Source organism: Ictidomys tridecemlineatus, chromosome X (genome assembly GCF_052094955.1).
Source record: "Ictidomys tridecemlineatus isolate mIctTri1 chromosome X, mIctTri1.hap1, whole genome shotgun sequence".
In the NCBI taxonomy this organism is placed as follows: Eukaryota; Metazoa; Chordata; class Mammalia; order Rodentia; family Sciuridae; genus Ictidomys; species Ictidomys tridecemlineatus.
In genome coordinates this window covers 82,658,425-82,678,027 of record NC_135493.1, presented here as the reverse complement: position 1 = coordinate 82,678,027, position 19,603 = coordinate 82,658,425, and the positions used below count along the sequence as shown (strand labels likewise).

The window sequence follows — 19,603 nt, the reverse complement described above, 5'->3', positions numbered from 1 at the left end:
TCAGCGGCACAGCACTCGCCTCGCCCGTGCAAAGCCCTGGGTTTGATCCTCAGCACCACATAAAAAGAAAGAAAGAAAGAAAGAAAGTTGTTATGTCCAACTACAACTACAAAAAATAAATACTAAAAAAAGATCATATTTTTAGCCAGTTGCCATATTCCCCTTGAAAATATGTCCCTCCATTGCTTAATAAAGCATTGTTGAGCCACTGAGGTCTGTCTCCTTTTCTTTTTCTTTTTGTATTCTTTCATTTGCTTTCAGGGTTCTAACCACCAAGGGTACAGAGGAGTTCTTGGGGTCATGTGAAGGAGAAGGCCTGAGGTGGCGGTGATAGGGGACAGATGAATGTGAATGGTGAGAGCATAAGGTTTAGGGAATAATTCAATAAAATGGGCCCATTATGCTGATCCCCACATGCTTCCTTTGCCAAGAAACAATTTAACTGAAGTCCTACCTGGCTTAAGTGGACAGGATAAGTGATATTCCTTGGCAAACTACCTGCTATCTGCCAGAGAAATGCAGGCCCAAAATAATGTTCATAAGTGGAATCTAAATTACCTCAAAGGGGGAGACTTTTGTGACCCTTTTCACAGACCAGACCCCAAAACTCAGGGAGATAAGGATAATTCCTCCTAACCATAAAATCTGTAAGAATTTGTGGTTAAGAATCCAATTAGAACCAGTCAGCATGAGCCAAAGTGACATACAGAATTGTCATGGCAGTGGGGACTTGACAGTGTGATATCCTACCAGTCGAAAATCAAGAGATGTATAGAACTGGGTGAGACTCTGGAAACTTTTCTGGTATTTCCCCAATAAAATTGGAGTGCAGGAGAGACATACTCATTCTCTCCCTTGAGAACATTCCTTTTCCCATCCCTTCTAATAAACAGATGCCTGTTACTCTGAGCAACATGTCTGATATCTTTCTGATTTGATTGCAAGAATTGAGGTTTGAAGGAGGGGTGTCTTCAGACTGTCTCAGTTTCCCAGAAGGCCCCAGTCCTGGGAGCCCCTCCTGACCTCCCTGTCTGCTAGGTTCTATAGCATGGTGTAACCATGTCAGCATCCCTTCTTAGAACTGACACCTTTGTCCCCAATTCTTTGGTCCTTTGTCCACAAGCAAGTCTGCTACCCAAAGAGAAGTGAAGTTGCACACAAATGGCTGGGCCCTGGTCGCTGTCCAGACAGGACATGTACCTTCCTTGGGCAATACCCTTGTTCACCCTACCACCCCACCCAAGCACCAGGAGTATGGTTTGGCAATGTACAAGAAAAAGGACAGTCCCAGTCCACAGGGACCCCTAACAAGATGTAACTTAAAAGGGAAGGAAGAACAAGAGAACCCGGTTTCCCTCCAAACTGGTTTCCTAAGGTAAGTCAGTAGTCTGGCCTAAAAGAACCTGAGTGTTTTTCAGATAACAAAGGGAGAGGAATGTCTGTCATTTGTGGAAAGACAGTGCCATCTAGAGGAAATCAGTTCTGAAAAGCGCAAGAAGCATAGACAGGCCAGAAGCCATCAGCCTGGTACTCCACAGTGTGGGACGGGGATGTAACAGTAAGGACAGACTGAGCCTAGAGCACACTGGTCAAGCCAGGGTCCCCCGCCCCCCCCATCCCCATCCCCAGAATTCCAAAACACAGGGGGAAGCCTGCCAGCACTCAGAACCTTGCAGGCAGCAACCCTGTACCAACCAATCCAGGGGGCGGAGCTACCCTTGGCGACATTTTGGGGCGGGCCCAGTGCTGGAAGTTGACTAATCTCAGTTCTGCCATTGGGTTCTGGTGACCTGCATGAGGAGTTGCGGGTGCTTTTGCCTGGGGTAGCCAAAATGCTGAGGCCAAGGCTGAGAGACCCCTTTCGTCACGGGGAGCACAGTAACCTGGAGGTTCTGGAGATGGCACGGTATACTCTAAGCTTTCCCTGGCCACTTCCTGTAGCAGCAATGGCGGGCCTTCCACTGCTAGCCTTTTCTTCCAGTTGTGTTCCCAGGCGGAGGAGTCAGGGCGCCTTGGATGAGCCCAGGGCAAGTGCCAGCCAGGACATAACCATCCCGTTCACTCTAGGTGACGATAGGTCAGCTCCTGGTCTCCTGCGTGTTGCTGGTGTCCATCCAGCTTTAGTGCTCCTGATGGACTGCACTCTCCAGAAATACATTCCCTCTCCTGTGCAGTGCTGATTATAAACCTCACTCTAGTTTAAGTGGTTCCACTCACCAGAAAGAAATATTCCGCTTGGTGGCGGTATGGCTCCACAAATTTCAAATATGATGCTCTCCCGCCCTTTCCATCTTAAAAAAAAAAAATTTCTGAAACCTGGGGAAGAGAGAGAAAGCAAGAAACTGGCCACCAACCTCTCCCCCCAGTCTCCAAATTTGCCAGGAACCAAGGAGCTGAAGACCCTGCAGGAATCCTATTCCAGCAGTCTGACAGCAGCCTGCCTTTCCTTTCCCCGTTTTTTTTTGGGGGGGGACCTCTCAGTTTGCCTCAACTCCTGTGCTTGCAAGAAGGAAAAGGGACTGTGCTAGGCAGCTTCCACAGTGCCAAGTGCTGGTAACAGTGCTGCTTGGCTCATGTTTTTACAGCAATCCTGGGTTTTTTCACTAAGGCTTGGAAATTGAGATATAGACCACACTATCTTGGGCTGGCCCAGCCTGCAACAAGGAAAAGCCAAGTGCAACCTGCAGCCACTGGTTGGGAGGTAGGAGCTTCCCTGGGAGGAGGTATCTAGGAAATTACTCCAATTTGATTCTGGGCAGGCTGGCCTGGCTTTCACCAGGGGACCTGCATTTGGCCACTAAAAACATCAGGGGCTCACAGCCCCTTACTGCACGTTGGAGGAATTGTGGTGGGGTGGTGGGTCTTTACTCAAGGACCACACAATACACTTGAAAGTAGGAGAGAAATTCCTTTTCATTTATGAGAGAACAGAATTTCCCCATGAGTGACCTGGTTGTTAAAGCCTGAACTCTTCTAAGACGCCAGATGGGAAATGGATGTGTAAGTCTACTTTAGTGTGTGTATGAAGGGTGAGAGTGGGGGATTGAGATGTTTAAAGGTGTATGGATGACCTAGGCCCTGGGCTTCTGTGCTCCAGTGTGTCTTTGGGTGTGTACACCAGTGGGGATGATGAAATCTGTGGGAGAAGGAGGAGGAGTATGTGCAGATGTACCTGTTGGTGTCTGTGTCTCTGGATGTCTACCTGTGTGCATTGAAGTGTTCATGTGAAAAAGGACAGAAATGCACGGGTGCACTGAATTCCATGCTGTTGTAGTTGGAGGAAAGACCACAGGGAACACACTGAAGTGTTGCCTTCTGCCCAGAATTTCCAACTTTCCAGCTTTCATATGGAGAAGACTTGCAAGGAGTCAAAAAATTTGAACTCCTTTGCTGGCAATATGTCCAGGATCTGTTTGTTCACAGGAACCTCGTGGATAGATATTTTTTTTTGCAGGATGAGAGTAATTCTACTATTGACCTTAACCCTGATCCATTTCTAGAAAGGGTCCAGTGTTCCTCAGGGCCTTGGGCTAGGATGGTGCATCTACCCATTAACAATAAGCAGAGGAAAGATACTTTCCTTATTCCACAGAACACTGTCCCTGGACAGGCTAGCAGAAGAAAGTGAAGGGTAAAGAAAAGTTTTACCATGAGAGGAGGAGGAGGAAGAGACTAAGTACTCTCATTCCAAACCAGGTACTCAAAGATCTAGCTCAGGAACTCTACACAGACTGGTACTTAACACACAGAGTGGCAGGGTGACACAAGTAGCTTACTTCCCAGGGAAAGAATACACCACCAAGAATGCTAATGTCCATGGGATGCCAAATGAATGTGTAGGACCTTTCATTGGCAAAGACAGAGTGTAAACCATGAGCTGGCTGTCATCAGCAGATTCCAGCTCCCAATAGATCAGAGAGTGAACTTCTTAACTGTACTTGCATCTTCCGCAGGACAAGAACATGGCTATACTCAGGAACACAAGAAGGCATGAAGTGGGGACAAACTGGACACAAGGGGTATAAGATCCTCCTGGAGGATAATTAAGGGGAGATAGAATGGGGAGGCCCCTCCCTCCCCCATTCCACAAGGGTCATCATAATTTCCACAGAAGGAATTCAACTCTATATCCGGATCCTTTCTCCCATGGCCTCTTCCTGCCAGAACCCAATCTCTACAAAGCAAGAATTGGAAAATCAGAAGTGACACAAAGGAAAAGCCTGGGGAGGAACAGGTGAAAAATGGAGAATAGTAGTGAAGCAGAAGGTAGGAGAATGACCTGGAATACCTTGAGTCATAAGTGGACAGGTAGTACTCCTAGGGGCATCCAGTGGCTTCCCAGTTGAACTTTGTCCATACAAGGGCCTATTGTGCTATGATGATGGTGCTTCCTTCTTGAAGTTTTCCAGGCTGAAGTGGGAAAGGCAGCCAGTAGCAAGGGAGGGAGGGTACAACAGATGCAACAGGTACACAGAATGTCTGGCCCACTGAGCCTTGCTTGTGGATCACATGTGAGTGCACAGACCTGTACTTCTCTACTTAAACAGGGATGTGTGTAACTGAGGCCATACACAAACTTGACTGTGCCCAAGGGTGAGAAGTGAGTGCAGCTCAATGTGAAACAAACACCTGGGACCCAGAGAGCAGGTATCCCATCACTGGTAATCAAGGTTAGTGCATTTCTCTCTCCCCAGCTTTTCTCTAAGCAGGTGTGAGAGGCAGCCTTCTGATTACTACAGAACAGGACAAGGTCCTCAGTAGTTGAGAGCTGACAGAACCTTGTATAAATGTGGCTGCTGTTCTCAGGCGTGTTTGCTGCGGGCTTTTTGGTTCTTTTCCCATATATAAATGTTGCTATAGTTCCAGCAGCATCCTACAGTAGAAGCATGGACAAAAATTTGAATACATGGGCTGGGGATGTGGCTCAAGCGGTAGCGCGCTCACCTGGAATGCATGTGGCCCGGGTTCCATCCCCAGCACCACATACAAACAAAGATGTTGTGTCCACCGAAACACTGAAAATAAATATTAAAATATTTTCTCTCTCTCTCTTTAAAAAAAAATTTTTTTTGAATACACACTTGGAAGTGTCTGCAGGATATGTCGGGCACTCTGATGTTTTGGGATGTCAAGCTTACTTTGTTGAGAGATCACTACTTTCCCACTGTGACTTACACTTCCAGGAAGAGAGCAGATCCTTGGCACTCTGGGGAATGATGAGCATTGAAGTTAGTTGAAGAAACTCTGAGAACAAGGTCACCAGGGTCTGTCATTCAAACCAGCCCTTCATTCAGTTCCTATGCTTGAGCTGGCCTGTCTACACGAAAATCGTTGAACTGGTCTTCTAACTTCTCTACAGAAACACACAAGTAGTACACAGAGGTACACAGGCACACTTGCACAAAGATAACTCACCCTATTCCCACCCTCTTACCACTTTCACTTCTCACTTAATTTACATGTTGAATAATCAGCAGTCCTCACATCTCAGGTTCAAAGGGGAGAGGACTATTTGTTGGGGTAATTCACAGGCCTCCTGCCTAACACACTTTCACTTGAGGTACCCTATTCCCTGTATCCAGCCTCCTATCTCCCCTTTTTACAACTTGCATCCCACCCCAGAGTTACATCACTGAGTAATCCTAGAACCTAGAAGGTGGGTAAAGGGAAGGCCTCCTAACCTCTGCCCTACCAGGTTTTGCCACATGGTGTACCATTTCAGCAGTCCTTGGACCTGAAAATTTTCTTCCCAGACCCATAGCCCCCTTGGCTGCAAGGGAGTTTACTACTCAAGGACAACTGAAGTGCACACAAATGGGAGGACCAGGTTCCTGTGCAGGAAGGACATGCAGCTTTCCTAGGGAATGTGTATGTCCTCTCACCCTGACCTCTACATCCTGCAGAACCTGGGGGTGGGTGGGGGAGGTGATGCATACAGGCAGGAGAGAGTAGAAGAGTTGGGGCAGGGGTGATACACACGGGGATAGATGGTCAAGTGTTCATAGGTACCCTTACTAAAAGGTGAATTCAGAGAGAGGAAGAAGGAGAGGACAGGCAAGCAGCCTGAGAGAAAGCCTAGATGGGGGCAGGGAAAGGAGTAACTGTCATTTGTGGAACCACAGTGCCATCTAGCGGAAACAGTTTCTGAAAACCCCAGGCAGAGGGACACTTGCTCCAGTAGTCAGGTGTCCAGGATGGTGTGCAATGGGGATGTGAGAATGCAGTGAGTGTACTCCAGTCAAGGACAATCTCCCCACCAGGGGTCCAAAGCACAGGGGGAAGCCGGCCTGCCCTTGGGACCCTACCCAGGGGCCCTAGGACCCTCCAGGCAGTAGAGCTGCACCAACCAGCACAGGGGGCGGAGCTGCCTGGGGCGCCATTTTAGGACTGGCCCAGGAGAAGCCGCTGGCCTCTGACTGAGCTGGGTTCTGGGGTCTTAGGTCAAGAGTTGCAGGTGCTCCTGCCTGAGGTCACCACACGCTGTGGCCAGGAGGCCCCTTTCCTCGCCGGGAAGATAGCAGTCTGTGGCAGCTATGGAGGGCCGCCCACTGTCAGCCTTTTCTTTCTCCGTGCTCCCTGGTGGAGGAGTCAGGGTGTCCCTTGTGCTTGGAATGAGCTGGGGCAAGTGCCAGCCAGGGCGTAACCGTCCACCTTGGTTCGTGGTGGCCATGGCGGTGGTGGATCACGGCCCTGTTCCTGCACGGAGCTCTGCTGGACTGGGCTCTGGTGCCCAATCGACTCCACTCATCAGAAACTCATTCCACTTGATGGCGGTAGAGCACTACACTTCTCAAAATTGACGCCACCTGCCTCTCCACTCCACTCTGCCCCCGCCTTTTGCATCTTAAAAAAAGCAGTCTAAAACCTCGGAATGAAAAGGAAAAAACAAGAAAAAATCACTATACCCCAACTTGGATCTGCAAACCTACTAGAGCAACTGACCAAGAACCAAGGAGATGCAGAAGCTACAGAAATCCTGAGCCAGCAGTCAGGCAGCCCTCTGTTTTCCCCCCTTTCTTGGGACCTCTCCATTTGCCTTAACTCCTGTGCTTGCAAGAAGGAAAAGGGAAGTGACACATTCTGGGGTTCACTGTGACTCCACTCCAGGATTCAAATGCTTGCTGGCTTCCAGCAGTACCAGGTGCAGGTCAGTGCTGCCTGGCTCATTTTTTTTTTTTTTTTTTTTAGATTCCAAGTTTTGTTTATTTAGTTTTCCCCAGTGGTAACATCTCACAAAATTGCAGTTCAATATCACAGTTAAGCTACTGACATTAAAGTAGTGGAGCCCATCTGTAATCCCAGTGGCTCTGGAGGCTGAGACAGGAGGCCCCAAGCAACTTAGTGAGACCCTGTCTCCAAATAAAGTGTAAAAAACAATGGGGGGGGGCTGGGTATGTGGCTCACTGGTTAAGCACCCCTGTATACGGTATCCTGTACCAAAAAGAAAAAAAAAAAAGAATTGACATTAATAAAATCAAGATATAAAATAAAGAACATCACCATAGAGATCCCACCAATTGCCTTTATTTATTTATTTATTTTTTTTGATGTTGGTGGTGCTGGTGGTGGTGGTTGGGGTACTGGGGATTAAACTCAGGGGCACTCAACCACTGAGCCACATCCCCAGCTCTATTTTGCATTTTTCTGGCTCATATTTTTTTAACAAAACCCTGGTTTATTTTATTTTATTTTTTTTTTCACCAAGACTTGGAAATTGAGGTATTGACCACTCTGTCTTAGGGGGGTCCAGCCAATGCAACCAGGAAAGACCAATTACAACCTACAGCCACAGGTTGGGAGGCAGGAGCTTCCATGGGAGAAGTATCTAGCAATTCACCCCAGTCTGACTGGACAGGCTGGCCTGGCTTTCACTAGAATTCACTATGGGACCAGCAGAAGAGGCCCTCTCAAGAGAGAACTCCCTCTGTCTCTACAGCCATTAGGAGCAGTTGGAGGGTAGCTGGTTAAGCAGGACTACTGAGTACATTTCCCTTTCACTCCAGCTCCTTGAGCCTAGGTGTAGTAAAAGGAGGCCAGAGTTGTCCCATGAGTTACATTGTTGCCAAGACTTGGTGCACAAAGTGGTGGCTTGACCATTTTTCAGATACCAGCTGGGTCATGGGAGTGTGTGTGTGTGTGTGTGTGTGTGTGTTTATGTGTATGTGTGACTAGGCGAACCAGGCCCTGGATTTCTGGGCTCCTGTGCAACTTTGGGTACGTGTGCCAGTGGGGACAGTCGAGTCTATGGGAGGGTAAGTCCATATGTGAGCAAGTTTGTCCATGCGTGTCTGTGTCTGTATGGGCTTGCCTAGCACAATGTAGGAAAATGGCAGTTCATGTGGAAAATGGCAGAGACACCATGCAGGTACAAACTGAATTCCTTACTGTTATATGCATAGGATTGGACTGGAGGCAAAGGCCACAGTGCACCCCCTGAAGTGGAGTGGTGAGTCCTGGCCAGACTTTGCAACTTTCCAGCTTCCACTAGAAGATTTGCAAGGAGAGCAAAGCCTTGAGGTCTTTGCTGGCAGGGTGTCCAGGGTCCTCTATCATTCACATGTAACATATGGGCGGATTTTTCTTTGCAAGACAAGAGGGATGCCTCTTGTATCCTTCAGCCCTGCTCAATTTCAAGACAAGGTGGAGTGTACCACATGGGCTAGGATGGTGCATCCCTCCATATCCAACAAGACAGAATGGACACTTGCCTTTTTCCACTGAACACTGGTCTGGGCCTGGCTAGCAATAAAACACATCACCTGCAATGCTATTGTCCATGAGATGTCCCATGAGTGTGCATGTAGGAACTTTGCAAAGACACAGTGGGAACCATGAGCTGGCTAAGTCATCAGCACATTCCAGCTGCCCAGTACACCAAAGAGTGACCCTCTTAACTGCACCTGCATCTTCCACAGGGCAAGGACATGGTTATACTCAGGAATACAAGAGGGCATGAAGTAGGGACAAACTGGACACAAGGGGTACAAGATCCTCCTGGAGGGTAATCAAGGGCAGCTAGAAGGGAGGAGGGCCCTCCCTCCCCCATTCCACAAGGGTCATTGTAATTTCCACAGAAGTCATTCAATTCTCTATCTGGATCCTTTCTCCCATGGCCTCTTCCTGCCAGAACCTAATCTCTACAAAGCAATAATTGGAAAATCAGAAGTGACAGGAAGGAAAAGCCTGGGGAGGAACAAGTGGAAAATGGAGAGAATATAGTGAAGCAGAAGGCAGCAGAATGACCTGGAATACCTTGAGTCATAAGTGGACAGGTGGTACTCTTAGGGGCTTGCAGTGGCTTCACAGGTGAAGAAAGCCACTAGACAGGGCTGAGTAGTCAGCCCTGGGTTCACCAGGGTATGAACCCTGTCCAGATAGAGGCCTGTTGTCCCATGATGTTGTTGTCTACTCTACATATTTCCCCAAATTGAAGTAGAAAACAAGCAGTCAGTGGCAAGTAAGGGCGGCAATAGAATGAACAGACAAGTCAAGTGGTCCATTGGTGAATATCCTATGATTGAGTATGGGAGCATGGGTACATGGACCTGCTCTCCTCAGCTTAAACGTGCATGCATAAAGAGAGGACATAGACATGCTTAGCTGTCCCCAAGGGTGAGAAGTAAGTGCAGCTCAATGTGAAACAAAGACCTGTGACCCTGAGAGGGGGTATCCCATCAGTGGTGTGTTTAGGTTCCTGCATTTCTCTCTCCCCAGCTTTTCTCTAAGCAGGTATGAGAGGCAGCCTTCTGATTATTATAGAACAGGACAAGGTCCGCAGTAGTTGAGAGCTGACAGAACCTTGTTTAAATGTGGCTGCTGTTTCAGATATGTGTGCTGATGCTTTTTGGTTCTTTCCCTATATATAAATGTTGCTATAGTTCCAGCAGCATCTTAGAGTAGAAGCATGGACAAAAATTTGAATACACACTTGGAAGTGTTTGCAGGATACTCCGGGCACTCTAATGTTCTGGGATGTCTAGCTTACTTTGTTGAGATCACTGCCTTCCCTCTGTGGTCTACACCTCTAAGAATAGAGCAGATATTGGGCATGCTGGGGAATGATGCACCAGGCACACTTATCTGCAGGAACTGAGCATTGATGTTAGTTGAAGGAACTCTCAGAACAAGATGATCAGGGCCTGTCATTCAAACCAGCCCTTCATACATGTCCTACTACTTGAGGTGGCCTATCTATATGAAAATCTTTGAACTAGTGGTCTGACTTCCTCTACACACACACACACACACACACACACACACACACACACACACACACACAGAGGCATACAGGCATAGTTGCATAAACACACCCACCCACTCCCATCCCTACTCTATTATCTACCACCTTCTCTTTTCATTTAATTTACAGGGTGAATAATCAGCAGGCCCTACATCTCAGGTTCAAAGAGGAGAGGTCTGTGTAATGGGGATAACTCACAGGCCTCTAGAACACCACCACTTCTAAAGACACAGGGCTTCTTGTATCTAGCCTACCACCCTACCTCTTCCACCACCTACATCTTACCCCAAAGATAAATCGGAGTAGATCTAGAACCACTGAGCACAAATCTAAGTATCTGCTCCTGGTGTGGAATTGAAGCAGGCCAGCATGGCTACCCATGCCTGTGTCCAGGGATGCTTTTATCTCAGCCAGTTAAAGAATGCATTGTACTGAGCATACCGGTAGCCTTCCATGAAGTGCCACCCATCCCAGGAGTCCAACCTCCCCAGGAGTACAAAGGAGTGCCTGGGGTCCTATGAGGAAGGTGAACTGAGGCACAGGGAGAGTGCCCCTTCTGACCTTCTTGTCCCATCAGGTTCCCTGGCATGGTGTATTCATTCTTGGCAGCCCTTCTTGCACCTGACAGCCTTGGCTTAAGGCTCACGGTCCCTGGACCAAAATGAGTTTCCTACCCAGAAGGGAAATGCAACACAAACAAGATACTCTGGTGCCTGTACAGGAGGGACATGCAGCTTCCTAGGGGAATGTGTAGGTCTATTTTCTCTTACCTCCACATCCTGCAGAACCAGTGGAGGGGGTTTGGTGCATGCAGGTAGGACAGATCAGGCCAATGGAAGAGGTGTTTGGCCATGTACAGAAACTCCACCAAGACTACATACCAAGCTAGTGGTGAATCCAAAGTTAACAAAGAGGAAAGGCTGGTTTACTCCCAGAATAGCCTAGAGTGACAGGCCGAAAGCCTGGCTGAAAGTGACCTTAGTCCCATATTTGGTGTTCTTCAGGTTACAAAGATGAAGGTAAGGTGAGGTATGGAAAGGTGAGACTTAGTTGTGTTAATACAGTACCATTTCTGGGAAATAGTTTCTGAAAAGCCCAGGCACAAAGGACACTTGCCTTATGCCAACAGCCTGGCACCCGAATGGTGTGGATAGGGCATTTAGAGCCAGGACGGGAGCAAGCATACTCTGGCCAAGCAAGGGTCTCCCCACCAGGGGTCCAAAACAGGGGAAAGCCTGCCTGCCCTCAGGGCTGTAGCCAGGAAAAGCAGCAGGTCCAGGGGCCCTGGGACCCTGCAGGCAGCAGCGCTGCACCAACCAGCCCAGGGGGCGGAGCTTCCTGCAGCGCCATTTTAGGGCAGGTCCAGGAGAGGCTGCTGGCTGCTGAGCGAGCTTGAGTCTGGCGGTGGGCTCTGGCGTCTGAGGAGTTGCAGGTGCGCCTGCACTGACTTCAGGAAGCGCCTTTCCTTGCTGGGTACATAGCAACCTGGAGGTTTTGGAGACCCCGTGGTTTACGCTAAGCTGTCCCTGACCACTGCCTGTAGCAGCCATGGCGGGCCTTCCACTGCCAGCCTTTTCTTCCTGTGTGTTCCTTGGCAGAGGAGCCAGGGCGCCCTTACTCCTGGGAATGAGCACAGAGCAAGTTCGCCCTCGGTGGAGGTGGGTCAGCTCTTGGTCTCCTGCGTGTTGCTGGTGTCCATCTAGCTTTAGGGTTCCTGGTAGCTCCCTTTCCAGAAACACGTTCCGCTTGATGGCAGTATGGCTCCACAAATTTCAAATATTATGCTCCCCCCGCCCTTTCTATCTCAAAAAAAAAAAAGTAGTCTAAAGCCCCTAGTCTAAAGCCCCGGGGAAGGAGAAAGAAAAAACTGGCCACCAAGCTCTCCCACCCACTCCCCAAATTCAGAACCAAAACCAACTCACCACAAACCAGATGCTGGAGACACTGCAGGAATCCCGGTTCCAGCAGCTTTCCCCACCCCCCCCCCACCCCGGCCCCGCCCACGCCCACTTTTCCATCTTCCTTAAATCCTGTGCTTGCAAGAAGGAAAAGAGAATTAACACATCCTGGGGCTCACTGTGACTCCACTCCAGGATTCAAATGCTAGGCCGGCTCCCACGGTGCCGAGTTCTGGTCACAGTGCTGCCTGGCTCAAGGTTTCCCTACTGTTCTGGATTCCTTGATAAGGTCTGAAGGCAACTTGAGCTGCCTAGGCCAATGCAGGCAGGAAAGGCCACTGCAACCTGAAGCCACAGGTTGTGAGGGAGGAACTTCCTTAGGATGAGGAAACTAACAACTGAATCCAGTCTGACTGGGCAGGCTGACCTGAGCTGGAGATGGTCACATCAAAGCAACAGGGCCTCAGCAGAGGACTCCTTAAGGTCCTTACTGGAAGGGGGGGGGGGGCGAGTGCTGTTTAACTTTTTACCTTTTCCACCCGTTCTTTAGGCCTAGTTGATAACTTTCTTTTTTTTCATTTGTAAGAAGAGACCAAGAGTTGCCACATGGTAGCCAGGGTTCAACTAGAGAATGGTTGCCTGACCTTTTCTCAGACACCAAATGGGTGATGGGAGTGTGTGTCTAGATATATAAGCAGGGGGAAGGGGTGTTCCAGGCCATGCCCCAGTGTGTCTTTAGGTGTGCCAGTAGGGATGGTTTAGTTTGTGGGAGGGGAAACCCATGTACGTACAGGTGTATCTGTGGGTGTCTGGGAGCGTTCATGTGGAAATGACAAAGAGTTCATGAGGAAATGGCAGAGACAGTATGCAGGTACACACAATTCCAAACTGTTGTGTGCACAGGATTGGAAGACAAGAAAAGGATACAGGGCACACCTGGCAGGAATTTGAAAGCCTTCAGGTCTTTTGCTGGTAGTATGTCCAGGGACTTTCTACATTTGCAAGTAACATGGATGAATTTTTTTGTAGGAAAAAAGTAGTCTCTACTGGTGACTCTTAACTCTGCTTTATTTCAAGAAAGGGTGGAGTGTCCCCATCATGCTAGCTAGCATGGTGCATTTTCCCAAAAGAAACAAGCAGAGAAAGGATACTTGCTTTCTTCAACAGAACAGGAGCCATGAACTGGCTAACAGTAGGAAGTGAGAGGCAAAGCAAAAAGGAGAGTGTATGCGAGGAAGAGAAGGAGGACTAGGAGAATATATATCCTCACTCCACTTGGGCTGTTTTCAAGGATCTAGTGCAGGAATCCTTCATAGGGTGGTAACCAACACTTGGAGTTGCAGGGCAACACAAGCAGCCTCCTTCTCAGAGAAAGAACACACCACCCACAAAGCTCTTGTTGATGGGATGCCCCCCAGAGTGTGCCTGTAGGACCTACCCATAAGAAAGGGAAATTGTGAACCATGATCCTGCTATTATGTGCACACTTCCAATTATGAAAAAAGATATACACATTCCCATGTACAACCACTGTGGTAAAAATTCAAAAATGGCCAGGTGTGGTGGCTTACGCCTATAATCCCAATGGGAGGCTGAGACAGGAGGATCATGAGTTCAAACCCAGCCTTAGCAATGGTGAGGCACTAAGCAACTCAGTGAAAACTTGTCTCTAAATAAAATACAAAATAGGGCTGGGGATGTGACTCAGTGGTCGAGTATCCCTGAGTTCAATCCCCAGTACTAAAAAGAAAAAAAAGCAGAAATGAAGAAACAAACCTACAATGTTCTATGAGCATTCTACTTCTCTTTCACATCCACAATTAGCAAGTTGGAATTAGGGTATTATTATTATTTGCATCCACCATTTTGTTATTTTCTCTGTGGAAACAGGTACAAATAATATGCACAGAAGTACCAAAGAGGAAGCTATTCTAGAATCAGAGGATGATATCAAGGTATAATTTCCTGAAAGTATAATAGATAAGGAGGACTAAATAATTATGTGCATTTGGTATACTTGTGGGTAAAGATGTGAGGCACTGGTATCTCTATGAATAAATGAGCATGAAATAAGAGTAACTTCAATATATCCTCAGAGGCACTCATATTAAAAAGCTTACATACATTTGGGATGGAATTTGAGCTGTGCCATGAAGAATTTTTTCAAGTATACTAAGACTTTTTCATAGAAAACAGGAAATCTTCAGGCTGGGGTTGTGGCTCAGCAGTAGAGCACTTGCCTAGCACATGTGAGGCCCTGGGTTCGATCCTCAGCACCACATAAAAATAAATAAATAAAATAAAGGTATTGTGTCTGACTATAACTAAAAAATTAAAAAAATATATTTAAAAAAAGAAAACAGGAAATCTTCAAAGTATTTTAAGTAGGAAAATTATAGGGTTAGATATTTATTTATTTTAAAGAATTCATTCTAGAGGTGGCACCAAGAGTCAATAGGCAGTAGTATAGGCAGGAAAGCAATTAACAAATTATTATTCACATTTAGGAAGAAATGGTGAGGGTCTAATCCAGTATTTGGGAAATGGAATAGAAATGACAAATTTATGAGAAAGTTTGAGGGAATATTCATTATAACCTGATGACAGATTAAATGGTGGCAGTAAGAGCAGAAACATGATATGTGTCCTAGTATCATGAATAAGGAAGAGGTGTATAGTCCTGCTGGTATGGTGAAGAGTTCACTGTTTGTTGTCCATGTTCCATTGAGGTGCTGAGGAAGCATGTACAGAGTTTGCAATTTACATGAGTCTGAAGCTTGGTGTAAAGTCTTGTGTTAGAGATACAAATTTGGGGATTATCTGCATATATACATTTAATTTAACTCAAGACAGTGGGTGCTACTGCCAAGCAGAAGTAAGTATTAAAACAGGGAGATTCAGGATCTACAAATCCAAGAATCCAAGCAGAGAAGAATTATTTAGGAAAGAAAATTGAGAAACAATGGCCAAATATGTAAAGAGAGAGCTTAGAAGAGAAAGACGTTATAGAAAAGAGAAGAGAATTTTTAATGTTACAAAAGGGTTGATTGCGATTAGGACTGAAATGTATTTGGTGGGTTTGAGAATTAGTTACAGCAACCTCTAACACAAAGCCTGATATATAAGCCATTCTCATAAATCTCTGCATTTCTACTTAAAACTTACCAGAATTTTCATTCATTCTTTTGTCTGGGCCAATGTTTTCCAATCCTATCTCACTCCCTTTTTCAAATATTTTAATGCCTATTTTACTGTATTAAAGTAAAACTCAAAAAATAATTTAAAAATCTATATTTATAAAATGAAAAAGACATAATTTATAATGAGATAAAATGTATTTCAATATATAAATTCAATGTCTGTAAAATGTGGCAGCTACAAATGCTGACTGATGTAGATGTATTGTTATTAATGTCTTAAATATCCAAGAGCAGCATTTTGGGTAGATTTTCAAAATGATCAACATTCTTGGTAAGATACTGAACAAAACAAAGTAAGATCTTATTTTGGTTTACATTATAGTTGCACTCCTGGAAAAGTCAGTGTATATTAAAAATGTTTGTAGATAAGATGACATTCAATTCAAGGCCTAATTTAATATAAATAGGATTTTCACCTACGTGAACATCAAATAGGATATTCAAAGGTTTTATGGGATGTTGAAAAATCTTTGTACAGGCTCTCTTGCATATTGCAGGCCGTTTAGCAATCTGATCCTACCCACAATATGCCAGAAAGCCTTCCAATCATTATGATGATCTTGAACACCTTTCACAAACTTTCAAACCATCCTCTCAGGATTATACCACCTTCATTCGTTAAGAACAATTACTCTAATCTCATCCAAAGAAGAAATTAAGTTCTTCTCTTGTAACTGCATCTCCCTCTAACAACCAGGCCTATTTCTTCTTTCTCAGTTATGAATAGTTTTCTCTTGTATCATCACTCTCTTCCTCTTATTACTTTCAGCAAAAAAACCTGAGCAAGTTTCTACCATTATTTTTATATTCTCTTAATTATTTTAGTTATAATTCATATTTTTAAAAAAATTTTTAAATAGATACAAGACTTTTTTTATAACTTTATTTATTCATTTTTATGTGGTGCCAAGGATCGAACCCAGTGCCTCACACAGGCTAGGCAAGTGCTCTACTTCTGAGCCAGAACCACAGCCCCAATTCACTTTTTAAATCTCATCCAATTTTTATTTTTCCTTTTCCCCTAAATATTCTCCGAAGAGTGATCTACACCACCTAGCCTCAATTTGGCACCTCCTAATAATTCTTCAACCCACTGCAATTTGGCTTCTGTTCTCACAACAGCACTGAAATTATTCATGCTTAATTCACCAATGAATTTAACTTACAAATTAATGAATATTCTTTAATACTGATTATCTACCATTTACAACACTGTTATTCATTTTTTTTTAATTCAGGCAGCAAACTTTCCCAGGTTCTCCCATTATCCTACTTCTCCTTTATCTATTCATCTTTTTCTATATAATTTTTGGGGGGTACCAGGGACTGACCAAGGGGCACTTAATGACTGAGTCACATTTTTTTTTTTATTTACAGACATGGTATCCCTAAGTTGCTGAGGCTGGCCTCAAACTTGTGATCCTCTTGCCTCTGCCTTCTAAGCCACTGGGATTACAGGCGTGTACCACTAAGCCCACCTTCTATATAATTTTTAAATGGTGGTGGTCACCAGAATTTTCTCCATAACTCATAATTTTGTTCTATATGCATATATCTTCTTTTATAGTATCTAATTTACACTTCTGGTTTTAACTTTCATCTTTATACTGACTGCTTCTTAGCCTATTTATATGATCAAAACTCTTGATCTTTTACCTTTCTTGTGACCTTTTACCTGCCTGCCAGGAATTTCAACCTAGCTATCTTACCGACCATATTGAAAACCTGCTCCTTCTATTCTATTCTGTATTTCAGATAGTGATTTCAATTGATACTGATGCCAGAAACCTGAGAATCATTCCAGGTTTTGGCATGTCAATCTGGCTTGGCTAGAGTTCTCAGTTATTCAATCAAACTGATCTAGGTGTTGCTGTGAAGGTATTTTGTAGATGTGATTAACATCTATATCAGTTGACTCAAATGAGATTCTCCTAGATAACCGAGGTGGATCTGATTCAATCAGTTGGTAAGCTTTAAGAACAGAGTTAAAGACTTCCCTGAAAAAGAAGAAATTCCATTTGTGAACTTCAGTTTCAGCCTTCACCTGAGTTCAGCCTGGGCCCTTCCTGAGAGCCTACTCTATGGATTTCAAACTCACCTAACCAAAGCCCAGAAGTCAATACATTGCAGGAAACTACATGACTAGTAGATTTAACTACCATCACCTCTACCAACCCTCCCCCACCAAAAGAACAGGCTACCTTGAGCTCTATATATTTGGTCATTATATTCTCACTACTTAAAGTTCTTTTTGCCCCTTTACCATTACTTATCCTTATTTAATACTTAGACCCCTTTCTTAGACTCTGCTGAGAAACTGATCTACACAAGAGGCTATCCTGGATACTTCTAATCTAGGTGGTATGGCCCTGTACACACTCTTATTGTTATGCTAATCTCTATCTGCAGAACTTAAGCGAACCATTTATGGACTTCTTGGGAGAATTAAATACATTATTTTTGGAACCTTGGAACCTATAGCAATGCCTGAAATTTAAGAGATACTCAATTTAATAGATGTTCTTTCATATTTTTTGTTGATTGAATGAAAGAATGGATGGCTCAAACACTGGGTGTTAGGTTATGGCTAGCTGCTATAATGGAATCCATGGTAGACAGAATACTGGCTACCCAAAGATGTCCACATCATAATTCCCAGAAACTATGACTATGTTGTTTTAAGAGGGAAAAGCAACTTTGTTGATGTGATTAGGTTAAGGATTTTTTTAGAGATTATTCTAGATTATATAGGTGGTGTGATCTAATTCCATGAGTACAAATGACCTTTTCCTACCTGAGTCAGAGACAGATGATGAAAGAAGAAAATGGAGAAAGTCTAAGCGTGAGAGGGACTCAACCTGTTATAGTTGGCTTTGAAGATGGTGAAAAGGGTCCATAAACCAAGGAATGCAGGTGGCCTCTAGAAGACAGGAACAGCCCTCAGCTGACAACCAGCAAAGAAACAGCATCCGGATCTATAGTTGCAAGGAACTGGGATCTGCCAACAACTGAATAGGCAGGATACAGATTCTCCCCTAGAGCTTCCAGAAAGGAACACAACTGGTCAACACCTTGACTTCATTCTGATTAAACTTACACCAGACTTCTCACCTATTATAAGATAATAAATGTACTGTTTTGAGCTCCAAAATTTGTGATAAACGTGATATAATAGCAATAGAAAACTAATACAGAATACATACAAGAAAATATGGGAGGAATTAAAATGATATGCCAGCAGGTCAAAGAAGCAAAATTACTAGGAAAGGAACTTGATCATACTTGCCTCTTAAAAATTATCAACCTATGGGCTGGAGATATAGCTCAGTCAATAGAGTGCTTACCTTGCCTGCACAAGGTCCTGGGTTCAATCCCCAGCACCACAGGAAAAAAAAAATAGTGTAAGTAGATTAGAAAATCACGAGTTCAAAGCCAGCCTCAGAAATTCAGTGAGGCCCTAAACAACTCAGTGAAACCCTGTCTCTAAATAAAATATTAAAAAGGACTGGGGATGTGGCTTAGTGGTTAAGCACCCCTGGGTTCAATCCCCAGAATCAAAAAAAAAAAAAGAAATGTTTAAATTGATGTTGTGATAATAAATCAATCAGACAAGTTCATATTGTGGACATATATAGGACAACTGCCTGGACTCATCAGAAATGCCAATATCATGAAAAATTAAAAGCAAAACATTGAAGAATGCTATTCTAGATTTAAAAAGACTCAACAATCACAATAACTAAACAAAATGTATGATCCTTGACTAGATCAGAACAAATGAAAAGCTATAAAAATATTACTAAGAAAATTTGGCGTGGACAATGTATTAGACAGTAGCATTGTATCAGTGTTAAATTTCTTCAGGTGCAATAACAGAAATGCATGTTTTTATAAGAGACATGATGAAGTATTTAGGGATAAGTGTCATGATAACTGCAAGTTACTTCCAAAGGGTTCAGCAAAAAAGTGTGTGTGTATAATCAGAAAGAGAAAACCCATACAGCAAAAAGCAAGTAACTGATGAATCTACATTGATGATATCTTTCCACTTTTCCATTGGGTTGAAATTTTATAAAGTAAAAAATTAGTGAAGAAAAGTATTATTTGGATACATAAACTTAACCTTAATGATAATTATAAATCTTACTAGTAAATTTAGAAACAAAGCAATGCATTGACATTTTTGGCAGAACATTTTCTGAAAAATACAAGAAAGATAAAAAAGTAAGTAAGTAAGAGAACTGAAAAAGAAGCAACCAATCAAA

General features: G+C 44.4%; 1 protein-coding gene across 1 annotated transcript in view; it reads right to left on the bottom strand.

Annotated features, from left to right (window-relative positions):
* The window catches only part of Nbdy (negative regulator of P-body association), a 50,647-nt gene that overhangs the window by 24,723 nt on the left and 6,321 nt on the right, over positions 1–19,603 (bottom strand). The gene's annotated exons all lie outside the window — the stretch shown is intronic.